Source organism: Emydura macquarii, unplaced genomic scaffold (assembly GCF_026122565.2).
Source record: "Emydura macquarii macquarii isolate MOO-44397 ecotype Brisbane River unplaced genomic scaffold, CSIRO-AGI_Emac_v2 contig_3603, whole genome shotgun sequence".
NCBI lineage: Eukaryota > Metazoa > Chordata > Testudines > Chelidae > Emydura > Emydura macquarii.
Genome location: NW_027133740.1, coordinates 7,183,756 through 7,193,801, shown reverse-complemented (window position 1 = coordinate 7,193,801; position 10,046 = coordinate 7,183,756). Strand labels below are relative to the sequence as shown.

At 42.6% G+C, this 10,046-nt stretch overlaps 1 protein-coding gene across 3 annotated transcripts in view; it reads left to right on the top strand.

Moving 5' to 3' along the window:
- Window positions 1-230: 230 nt before the first annotated feature.
- FNDC3B (fibronectin type III domain containing 3B) overlaps window positions 231-10,046 on the top strand; it is a 322,142-nt gene continuing 312,326 nt past the window's right edge. For 2 of the 3 annotated variants that reach the window (XM_067536459.1, XM_067536463.1), the window contains exon 1: window positions 231-365. The gene's annotated coding sequence lies outside the window, so the exon portion shown is untranslated. Of the gene's footprint in view, window positions 366-1,647; window positions 1,669-10,046 lie in introns of those variants that run through there. The other variant, XM_067536462.1, reaches the window with a different exon arrangement.

Genomic DNA, 10,046 nt, shown 5'->3' with positions numbered 1-10,046 from the left:
CGGCGCGGAGGGCAGACGGGCCGGGACTCCAGGAGGGGACTCGCTGGGCGGCGGGCGCTGACAACCAACGGCCCCCAGGCGGCGGCGGCGGCCAGCGGGCTGACGAGCGCGCCGGGTGGGTCCGGGCCTCCCTTCGGACGCCCGCCCCCCGTCCGCCTCTCGTTTTCCACAGTAGCTGCTACTCCAGACTGTGTGGTAGTGTGGGCTGGTCGCAAATCCCCATGTGGTCCCGACATCATTGACATGGCGGAATCCCCCTCCGAGCGCTCCTGCTAGCCCCCGCCGCCAGCCGGCCTTTCACCGGACTGCCTGCCGAGGACGGGTCCGCAGCGCCCGGGCCGCTCACCCCGCCTCCCCCTGCGAAGGTAAGGCAAGGCGGCGGCGGCCCTGGCCCAGCCGGGAAGCGGGGCAGCTCCCCCCCCCACCCGCCACGCTCTCGCCCAGTGCCTGCGCCCGCCCGCCCGGAGTTGAGGCAGAACAAGCGGAGCCCCCCCGAGTTAGTCCGTGGCCTCCCCCCATCCCTTTTGTTTCGGAGGGGAAGGGCGGCGGGCGCCCCGGCAGGGCGGCGATGGGCGCCCCGGCGGCCCCCGCTTCTCGGAGCCCGGGGAAGCGGCAGCACTTTGCAGAAAGTTTCTCCTCTTCCCCCCCCTTTGCTGGTGCCGTGAGATCCGGGAGGAGACGAGCCAGCCTGGTCCTCATGCTCCCCTTCCCCCCCCCCATTCTGGGCTTGACCCCCCCTGGATTTATGCACCCCTCCCCCTGGATTTATGCACCCCTCTAGTCCTCCCCCCCATCACGCCGCTTTCCCCCCCCCCAGCAGCATCCCGGGGGTAGCGTGAAGAGGGGGACGGGGGGACGGACGGACCGACTCCCAGCCGAGATCATCCGGCTGCTCTTGGGGAAGCCGCCCTGGGACCGCACGGTGCGGATGGACGGACAGACAGAGCAGACAACGGGACGGCTGCTGGGGAGGGAGCCGCTTGGTGTGATGGGGGGGGGGGAGATTTTTACAGCCCAGCGGGCGGTGGCCGGGTTGCCGCTGCCGCCTGGCTCGGGAAGGTGGCCGGGGTCGGGGGAGTGGCAGCCGCGGTTGGTTTGGGGCTGGGAGACACTCCATCAGAGCCTAGTAATCCAGGGAGGCTCCGCGGAGCGCTGCCGGGCTCAGCCTGCCTGGCCTTTCCCCTTCCCATCACCGCGCCAGCGCCCCCTCCCTGCCCCCTTCCCCTTCCCCTCTCCTCGGCTCCCCCGCGGCCGCCGCCTTCTCTTCTCGCCTTTCTTTGATAATCGCCCTGCCAGGCCGATCGGAGCCAGAATGGAAAATCGGCTTTAAACTTGGAAGAGGATTTTGTGTGTGAAGGGGGAGCCTCCCCGCTCACCCCCTCCTCCCCCAGCCCCGGCTCCCGGCAGGAGGAGCTGTGGGGGCGAGATGAGAGGAGAGGTTGGAAGTCTGTGCCCTGCGGCTGCGTTTGGGAGCAGGCGGCGATGGGTGGGGGAGAGACGAGAACCGCCGCTCTGCGGCCAGCACGTACTGTCTGGCCCCTCTGCCCGGCGTGCGGGATGTCACTCGGGTGAAGAAGCCAAGGCTCCTCCTCGTTGCACCAGCAGAGCCTCCAGTAACTGCAAACTCTTTCCAAAATGTCTGGATCCAGGGGGCACGTTGGAGAAAAAGTGAGCGAGAGACAGACAGACCCATCCCGGCAGCATTCTCCCCGAGCCTGCCCTCCCAGAACTCTTCCTTTGCTGACACCACTTTCTAAAGAAAAATCCTGGAGACCTTTTTTTTTATTTCTTCTGCCAGACACCTTTAAAAAATGGCATGTTACCAGAAGAGAGAGAGAGTGAGAGAAAGAGCTTTAAAAAAATCCTTCTCTTTAAAGTTTATCCACTTTCAAACTCAGCTTAGTTCTTTCCCCCCCCCCCACTCCTGTCAAATATTCCATTTATATAATAAGGTTTTGGCTGAGGTTATGTGGCCTGGAGTTTAAAGTAAGGAGCAGTTCATTCCATCCATATTCATTAGATTTTTTAAATTTTTTTTGTTACACTTAATACAATTTGCATTTTAATTGCAACTCCTCAGAGGGAAGGTGTGATCAGTTTAAGGAGGTAAAGAAGCACTATCTCCATATCAAAGATGGGGAAACTGTGGCACAGAAAGGTTAAGTAGTTTACTCAAGGTCCCATGGAGAATCAGTGGCACAATTGGGAACAGAATTGAGGTTCCCTGTGCCGTCATCACATTTGTTCTACCCTCTAACTGTTTACCCTGTGCGGAAGCCTAGGGTTGAACACAATTAGATAATGTTTTTTAAAAGTTGCTAAACATTGTCTACACTAGAGTTTTAACAACATGTTAGTCGTCATGTTTTTTTAAAATGATGTATTTTCCTAAGTCTAGCCATGGGCAGAGTGTACAAGTGCTGGTTGGACAGCCTCTCTGGTAAGAGACTTGCTGTCCCTATCCTCATCCCCCATATCCCTCAGGAGTCAGCTGGGTGGGTAAGATGGATGGCTCCTTCTCTTATTAGTGGCAGCATTCAAGCAGAATGCTTGAAGATACCTGCATGTGTGTCTGGGCAATAACAGAGGAGCTAGTTAGGGAAGTATGCTGCTGTTGCCACCACAAGAGGAAGAAACTTCTTGGCAGCATGCCCAGGGTGATTGAGGCTATGAAGTACTCTTTCCTTATACCCTACTCTCTGTGGAGTCTTATATAGAAGCAGTCTGTCAGTGTCCATGTTCCAGTTTCTGCTCTGCCCCTCATCAAAGCTGCTGGTGGTTACATCTCAGACCCTAACATGACAGAGAGATCTCCTGGCCCAATAATGCCATGTGTCATTCATCCCAGTTTGGTATTGTTTGAGTAGCTTATGCTCTTAATGTAGCCCAAGGCATGGAAGCTGAATTGCTTCCTATTTTTGAAGTGACTCTGCAGATGTGGGTTCATTTGAGGTCATTGCTGGGACATTTGTGAGACTTTTCACACTGTTTTATCCTACCCACTATCTGATGTCAGCTTCCAAAACAGACTGTTATAGCGGAGTATATACAGTTTACATATCCTCAATAATAACAACTATATTTTGGGGTGGGGAACTTGATGCAATGTCTGGGATGCTTGCAGTCTGACACTATCTTCACAATAATGCTGTCTGTTAATTAAATTTTTAATTGGAGGTGATTGTACTCTGGCTCCCATTTTCATAGAAGCTCTTTAAGATATGGTAGTAGTGACTGCCTAGAAGTCAGAATACACACAGAAACTATGCGCACAAATTTTTCATCATACATAAATTACATTAATCTGCTTATTTTGTGGCTTCCATCAGCACTTCTAAATAAAAGGATGGGGAGTTTAATTGTTTAATTGGTTTTTTATCCAAAAATGTAGGGCCCAGTTCTGTAAACACTTTCACATGAGTCAAGTTTACAGTATGCGTGAGTGTTTCAGTATTAGAGGGGTAGCCGTGTTAGTCTGTATACAGCAAAACCAACGAGAATCCTGTAGCACTTTAAAGACTAACAAATTTAATTTCTGCAGGCATAAGCTTTCGTGGGCTGTAACCCACTTCATCAGAAATTAATTGGTTAGTTTTTAAAGTGCTACAGGACTCTTGTTGTTTCAGTATTGGGACCTTACTTTTAACTTACAAAATATATTATTACAAAAGGTGTCGGGGGATATGTACACAACTGAATACAACAAATGACTTTGTTCAGCCTAAGCTATCTTTGCCTCTCAATCCATTTAACCACTTCTCCTAACCAAGGAAAAGCCTGAGAAAAAAGATTGATCTTTGAGAGCAATACACGGGCCGACAAACTCAGTCTGTTAATTCCAGAGTCAAGGACCCTCCACCAAGAATAGCTTGGTATCAAACCATTAAATGTGGGGACTTGCTGTCCCTGTAGATCATAACTATGTGGTGGAACATACTGAAAGTCAGCAAGACTAAAATCTGCATTTCTGCTATATAAGACATAGAGCTTTAAGGATTTCTAGTCAGCACTTAACTTGCTTAGTTGATCTTCCCTGCTCTACTAAGATACAACACTTGAGCAACAGGGAATCCTTTTAAACAAGAATATCAAAAGTAGGATTGTTTATGGCCATGGTTTAGTGTCACCGTGTGATCTGCCCCTGGAGACAGAAGGTATGTGGGAAGAGGGAAGTTCTTCAAACAACAAAGTGGAAATAGGAGACGATAGATACACAACGGTAACAGGCCATCTACAGGCAGGAATGTTTGCGAATTTGAAAATAGATAACTCCTTAAACAGTTTTCCAGTTGAGATGTGCTAATTAACATTTTAGCCATCAGTTCTAAATATATCTTCCCTCAGCATGACCGATTCTTTATTAGATTACAGATATCAAGGAAAAAAAGATAATTTAAACTTGTGGTCTGTTACGGAATTTGTAACAGCACACAGGAGAGATTAGTCTCTTTTCAGAGCATGCTGTTACATATGCTAAATCTGTGCCCATGGTCTGGATGCAAGATTATAACGTTATCAGTATGTTCACTAGAAGATAAGTGCAGTTGCTGTAAACTTCGGTTTTACACAAGAAAAGCCTGTAGAATTTCTTAATGATATGGCATTGAAGGACAATTTAAATTTCCTTTCCTTATGAAAGAATAGATTGCCATTATATGTAGTACTAAAAAGTTTAAAGGTTAAAATGTACCACTTTTTACAAACTTTCTGTATTTAATTAGTAATGTTACAAATAGACTACACTGTAGATGGAGCATAATTCACCTTTTCAGTATCTTTAAATGAAAGTTTAAAACAAGATTTGCATCTATAAAATATAAACAGCAAAATGTAAATTTAACAAGGTATAATATTGTAAGAGTTAGTTCTTTTATAATATATTTTTGTTGGAATACATTCCATACAGTATTCTCAAAAATAACAGCATTTTCTGACAATACAGTTTTGTCAGAGCTGTAGAAGTCACAGAAACTGCATGCATATATGTACATGTGGAATAAGCAAAGCACTTTAATAATATCACACTTAAATAGATTATTGTTGTAATTTAATGCCAAAAAGCCAAACATTGAATTTATTAGTTTGGTGCTTAGTCAACTCTGTTCAGGTCTATTAATAAACTGGAATCAATTGGAATTTGCCCAAGGTAACAACTGAGTAAAGACTATTGGATTTGTCCTCAGAAGTATATAAAGTAAATGTTTTTGAGATAGACGTCGATAAAATACAGCTAGAATTATTTGTATAAACGACTTAGAATGAAAGTTGAAAGGATCTTTAATTTAAGATGTTGATACTTTAACTGTAATAAATATGCAGTAACTTTATAAAAAGACTAGAGAAAATTAAAATTCTTTGCAACTTCTTTAAATTACCTTTTAGGATGTTGTCATTAGTATTTACATGCATGTAAATTATTCTTTGTGCAAATCATGGCAATTAAATGGCGGATGTAAGACAAATCCTGCTAAATACAGTTGGCTAAATTTTGCCATTAGATGTGTGTGCAGTTCCCAATGAAGTAGTCGAGGACAAATTTGGCTGTGTATGACTTGCAGCTTTCTGATATCCATGAAATTTGGAATGCTGTGTATCTTATTTGTATTAAAAATACATGTGGGGTATTGAAACTTAAACACACTTTTTCTCTTGTCTACTGACTTATCAAAGAAACTGGAAAGAGGACTGGAGAAGATTATTGATTTTATATGGTCACTAATTTTCTATTGTTATGTCACACAATCTGTTATGAAACTCACAAGCCATTGACAAACAATGTACCCTTATATTTGTCAACAGTTATCTGCATAAAAATACATATTATAGTTACTGTATAGAAAGTATTCCCTATTTGCCTTTCTGAATAATACTAACTTATAATTATAGTGGCATGCAGTTATTAGCGAATGATAGTTACCATTTGGGATAATTTTCCATTTACTAAACTGAGATCATTATAATGTCATCTTAAGTGGCTTACAAAACATAAATCTAATGTTACGAATAATAATTGTGTTGCTTTTTTTTCCTGGAGAAAGCAAACAATGTCCCTAATATTGACATTCACTATCCAGGCACCTCCTATTGCATTTGAGCCTGATTCCTTTTCTAGAGTAACTTTGTTGACTTCAGTGGCGTAACATCAAAAATTAATTTAAATGTTTCACTTTGCATTTTTGCTTGTCGTAAAAGATGAACATGGGAATTATCTGGAATCTGTAGGCTGTATGACCTCCTGCTTTCTCTACTCTGCAATTTCAGTTTTAGGATGTAATTTTCCCTTGCAGAAGAGTGTTATAACTTTCCTCTCCTTATGGTTATATGGTATAAAGCTGCTCCATATAGGATTATATGGAACTCTTTTGGAATGGCCTGTCTAACACTTAGTTGAATACTCGTATTTGACTCTCAAGAAAGGATAAATTACAAACAAGGAATATGTTTTGTCTCTAAAAATGTGCTTTATGCTTTTGGAAGTATGCTTCAGGAAGCATATTTTGAAAAGATAAGTGAGAGAAATGTCTCTCTAAGCCTAGAAGTTCTTGGAATGTCATGGAACAGTCTCTCTCACCCCTGTAATCTAGTTAGCAAAAATTCAGACAGACAAATCCCATTTAATGAGTTTTTAGCCAGTTTTGTTAGGGCCTGGCATAGGGGTGGCAACTTCATTATAGTTATATTTTTACTCCCCACCCCTCCTGCTTCCTGTAATGAAACACTAATATTCTGTTGCATTATGGAGCAAATCTCCACTTCTGTTGATCACCACATTTTTGTAGTGTTGATTAGTTAAGATGAGGCCTGCTATACAGTGTGATGGTAAAACCTGTGAACCTTGGAAGTAGAAGCTGAGTTAGAATGGATGGGTTTGATTTGTTTTGGGATCCCATCTCATTGACCCATATTTAGTGCTCGATTCTTAGCTACTTGCACCCATGCTCATGTATTAGGATGCCATTGTCAGGGAAATACATGCCTGTTTCATGACAAAAGATGCGTGTAACATTGTAAGTAACTTCACTTGTATGGAGTTCGGTCTCTGGCACTGGTGCCTCATTGGTGTCACATGCCTCTTGATTGTAGAGTAATAGAACAGGGAAGGAAAGGAAGATATTGTGTTCATGGATACCTGAAGGGATTCAATAGGTTTCCTGTTAGAGATTATTCAGGAAATCAAATAATGTGGGGTATCTAAACAGACATGAGCAAAGACAAATGCTTTTTGAAGTTCTGGTTTAGAGTGTGTCTATAGCAGATAATAGCACCTACATACCAGATCAAATCAACAGAGCAAAGGTAACAGAGCCCAAAACATGAAGATTCTGGATTCCAGACATGTGCCTAAAGTTAGACGCCCAAATATCTGTCTTAGGTATGTATCTACCAATGTAAGTAATAAGCTTGGAAAATCAAGCCCAAATTATGCATTTACACTCGGAAGTGAACATTGTTGTTCAGTCTCATTATTTTGGGTGTCTTCTTAAAGCCTCAGTTCCTGGAGTCTTGTAATTATGAGAGAATCTCCGCTTTCATTTCAATAAAAAAATGGAGAAAAGTTTGAAAACTGAATCCCAAAGATCTCCAAATCAGAAGGCAAATAAAAATAACTCAACTTAACTCAACTGATGAATCTCCGCTTTCATTTCAATAAAAAAATGGAGAAAAGTTTGAAAACTGAATCCCAAAGATCTCCAAATCAGAAGGCAAATAAAAATAACTCAACTTAACTCAACTGATGAAAAACAAGCAGTAGAGGATAATTCTGGATTAAACCCACTGTTCTCTGCTTGATACAAGTTTATATGCTGAAAAAGATAAAATGGACATAGTGGTTCTCTGTGAATTTACTGGATTAAATTCAGAGGTGATGTGTAAGTTACATAGTGTAAGTAGGTCTAAGGGGAGTCTAGGCTGGTGTAATTTATGTGCCAGAGGGCTGGAAGAATTTTGTGAACTGCACCAATTTAGATTCACTAATACCTCCTTGTATACTGCGTCTGAATGTCAGAAGCGGGGCACATGGGCTAAGATAAGAGCAAAGAAGGTGGATTTTCTTCTAAGCCATAGTCAGGCAATGGACATAAATAAACTGAGAGCATGAGTTTTATACTTGAGTCTGTTAGCTATTTGCTCTCAGAGTCTTGACGTGTTCACAAAAAACCTGTGCATTTTTCTGCATGGGCGGTTTGCTACACTCATGTTGCGTGTTGATCATTGAGCCCTTCCTGGTGTTCTCACATTGTAAGAGTGGTCCTGAGTATGTCAGCTGCTTGAGCCACTTTTGATACGGGTCTGAAGGAGGGACAGCTTCCTGTTTGATAGTGTTGTTCATGTAGCCAAAACATCCCTGGCTGACTGTGTTCTGTACACACTATGTCCAGATGCACAATTAATAGTTTGCATCTAGCAAACTAGGTTTGTGTTCTCTATTCATGGAATTGAATTTAGATACTATGGTGATGGGTGCTATATAAAAAACCCTAAGTAAGCAAGCTAGAGGATAACTTTCAAGAAAGGAATTACAGTTGATGATTGGTGTTACTTTTTGTACAGTATGTCTGCTCACTGAACCAGGTTGATGTTTTTTATACATTCCTCATTTGTTCACCAAAACCCCTTCTGGGTGCATGGATGAGGAGGTTTCTAAAAGTCCTTGTTGGCACCCAGAGAATTTCCCTCCATCCACTTTTCTCATTTACTTCAACCACATTTAATTTATTACCTGCTTGAGGCAGAAACTGTGTCTTCTCTTTGTTTGGACAGTACCTTGTACAACAGGGGCCCTGGATATGATTGCCATAGAAATAATAATAATAAATAATAATAAAAACACCCTGTTATGTCCAAATTGTGTTTTTTGTGTAGTTTTTTTTTAGCCCAGACATTCTAGAGACACTTTCTTCTGGAGCTTGTGAGTTACCAGAGAAGTATTCATTGATTAATCTAAAGCTCTTTCTCCTCCCTCCTGTATGCGTAGGGATGAATGAACTGCCTGTATAGTGGTGGTGAGACTAACTGCTACTGCCTGTGGTGTTAGTGGCTTTTGAGGTGGCATGTCTGGCTGTGTGGCCTGCATAACAATCACAGTCATGGCCTCTGACTGCCAGCAAAGCTGTACTGGGGCAGGGAAGACTGGGGGGTATTTCCCTAACAGATTTAGGAAGAGCCACTTTCCAGTGTGGTCCCCCTAAGCCAGTGGAGGAATTGTACCTTTCGTATTCATTGCCTCTTGGCTGTTTTGCTTGCCCCTAACATTTTTGCTTTATAGAGGGCACAGCATTATCTATTGTGGGTCTCTGACTTCTTATTGTTTTTGTTGTTTTTTTTTTAATAATTGGGGTTGAAATATTGAAACATTTACAAATGAACACATTTCAATAAGTCGATTGATTGCAGTGTGAAGAGTTGGGTAATTAGTGTGGCATGTTAGTTCAAAAGAAATAGGAACTTTCTGACACAGTGGACGCATTAAGCTAATAACAAGTGCATAATTTACTGACTAGTGTTATCTTATATCATAAAAACAGAAGTTTGGAATGCGCTTTGAATCCAGTTTGTTGTTTCAGCTAAAAATAAATTTGTATGACTAAAAGATAGTATAACGTGCTCATTCTTTTGTAGCAGTACTATAGGAACAGTTACATTGCCAGATGGAACCTGATTTACTTTTTACTATGTTTGCTTACTGAATATTCCTTAGCTTGGATAGTGAAACTATACTGGTCCATTTCAGTCAGTTGCTATTCCATTTAACATAGCAGGTGCTAACACAATGCTGTTCTGTCTGTTTCCAGCACTTAAAGGGAATACTTATTTTATAGTTTATTTAAAAACTCCTCTTTCCAGTCACATATAATTAATGAAAGTCCTGTTCAAATTAGATTTTGTAAAATCATTTGGTTGGGCTGGAAGGCTATGGCTTTAACAAAGGTGAGAAATTTATTCCTATTCAGTTGCACGTAGCATAGGATGACAAGTTTTTTATATGCCAGTTTCCACTGAGTCATCTCTTGAGTTCAGTAGCGGGGCACTGGTAGTGTTCTGGT